Source organism: Anneissia japonica, unplaced genomic scaffold (assembly GCF_011630105.1).
Source record: "Anneissia japonica isolate Jap-2015-1 unplaced genomic scaffold, ASM1163010v1 scaffold2003_len1103335_cov173, whole genome shotgun sequence".
NCBI lineage: Eukaryota > Metazoa > Echinodermata > Crinoidea > Comatulida > Comatulidae > Anneissia > Anneissia japonica.
The window spans coordinates 111,329-114,174 of NW_022758706.1; positions in this window are offsets into that span (position 1 = coordinate 111,329).

A 2,846-nucleotide genomic window follows, 5' to 3' on the forward strand; every position below is an offset into this window, starting at 1 on the left:
ATTCGAAACTTTTCTTGGTGGAAAATATTAATATGTTTGATATTTTATGAGAGATAAATGTATCAGCTTCAAAATAGCAAAGATTGCGCAGCCATAGTGATTGACTGTATGTAGTGCGCATTGAGAAAAGAAGGTGCTCTCCATTTCGTCATGTTAAATTTTTTGGTAAACTATGCCTGCTGAAAATTTGATGGCGGGGAACACATAGGAAAAAGGCATCGCGCAAACGTTCTTTACGCGCTGCGGCAACTTTGATCTTGGTTCATTTGCATAGCGCTGCGTGCGCGTAGCTTTGCCGAGTGATCTCCTTCTCAATAATACCTCCATGGTACAACTATACTATGCCTGCAACATTTGCCTCATATTACTTCTGGGTGCAATTAATAGTTTTATCTAAAATTACATTGAAATAAACAAATGAACATCCAATCTCTGTGCTGACGCTCAAGTAATTATTTCTAAAACTCAACGTCTGGAATAGTCATAAATATATGACTGCAAAGTGTTTTAACTTACAATGGATATTTTTGGTAACTTTCCAAACTCTCAATAGGCCTATTAATTGTAAATTGGAAAATTCATAAAACACAACTGTTTATAATATGACTTCGATTTTAATAACTACTATACTTCGAATTAAACATAGGCCTACTATATACATAATATTCGATAAATACAGCACAATAAGGGGTGAAATTAACTACAGTCCAGAGGGGTAAAATTGAATTGTTCAGGAAAGTAGAGAGGTGGAAAAAGGAATTAATTTCAACTGTCTGAATATATACTGACAGAGGACCCCGCTGGGGTATATGCGGCAGTGTGCGTCATCGATCTATAAACTGTAGATGTTATTTATTTATTTATCTATGATTTAAAATATATATTATAAATATATTACTAGTAAATGATTTTGTATTGGGTTGGGTTTAAATTTTAGTTGTTTATTTTAATTTGATGTGTTTTGAAATCATTTGTCTTTCGTGTTTCGAACGCACCTTCTTATACAAAGTGTGCCACTGATATAAAATTTTAAGTCCAAATAAAACTTTCATTATTATTTTACAGCAGCAAGATGCAGGTAGGAGCCGTAGAAACGACATGAGTTTTGCTTCCTGGACTCTTTCCAGTGGTTCTGGGCTGCTCCTAGCAACGCCCACATATGCTCACGTCTGGAAGCCGGACCCCATCTGTGACATCGTACCCCGTCAGGCGAATCCTGGCCTGCCCATGATTAGCCGACTGACACTATACTAGCAAAAAAAAAAAAAAAAAAAAAAAAAAAAAAAAAAAAAAAAAAAAAAAAAACCATCTAAAACAATATGGAGACTAGTAGGAAAGCTGCTATTGTCAAAACAAGACTTTCTGGACACTGTTTTTATTTTGTATTAGATATTTCTTCCTTTATCATTGGAAATTTAATACTCTAATCCTACTCAGGCTTTGAATTTATCCACGGTCTGAAATTAATTATACATCATAAAAATTGATTAAGCAATGGTATTGATTACAAGAATAACTAATCAACCTTCCATTAATTCATTTTCTAAGAAGACTTTGATTAATAAGTTATATTTTATATAGACCAATAAAAGTCAAGAGGAAAATATTCGTGGTCATTCATTAAAGACAATTACAAGTATATGCAAATAACGTATTCTAAACTATAATCGTATTAACCATTCAATCATTTACTCACAACATATCAATATTGCAAAAATGCAGATGCCTATGCTCCAATCATTAATCATAAAAAAAACGTAGACCTACGTGAATAATCAAATTCAAGAATATGAGTATATAAATAATACAATCCATCTTCCGGCAAATGCTGGGTCGGATGCAGGATTTGGCGGTAGGGGCTGAGTTGGGAACATTTTCAGAATATGGGCCTCTAGGTGCCCGGAAATTGCACTCTTATACCTTTAAAATCTTATCGGTATGTTCATATTAACAATACTATACAACAATTAATTTTCTTAATACAATTTAGGGGGGTGGGGTGGGGCGCGATCGCTCCGTCTGCACCACCAACCTCACCCTACATCCGCCCCAGAAATTACTTAAAATTGTACTCATGTTTCAATGGTTTTCATGTAATTACACAGTATAAAATCATTATAATATTTATTACAAATTAACTAATTAACCTTCCCATTACTTAGGCCTAAATTGTTTTAATTATCATTGATTAATTAAATCCAATGAACATATTCGAGGTCATTCGTTAAAATGAGTACAAATAGGCCTAATTATATACAAATACTGTATTCTGAACTAAACTATTATCAATGCAATTTATGCACTCAGATATTTCAGCATTGCCAGCGGTTAGGAATACTACGAAATACAGAGATAGCGTACGGCACTGTACATCTAGATACATCGAATCCATGTGTAGGAGCCTAATAATATTCCAACATAATCTGCCTTGAACATATCCATGATTGCTAAACCAAAATTTAAAAAATGAACAATTACTTAAATATTGTACTCTTGTTTTGAAATTATCTACGGTTTTAAATAAATTATGCATCACAAAAATCATTAGAAAATATATTAACTGCACGAATAACTAATAAACTTTCATAATTTTTAAAAACGTGTTTGATTAAACAGTCTCAATTCTAAGTTTGACTATATCGCTTTCTATTAATAAATATCAATGCACTTAGTAATATTGCTCCACTCCCTGGCCTCAATTAGACTTAATTTACGAAGTATCGTCCCATCCTGTAGTTGGCGAGTGTACTTGCTGTTGGGTGTGAAGGAAATTATATATATATATATATACTCTATCAATTATGTAAATAACGCCATTATCTGTACATATATATATATATATATAC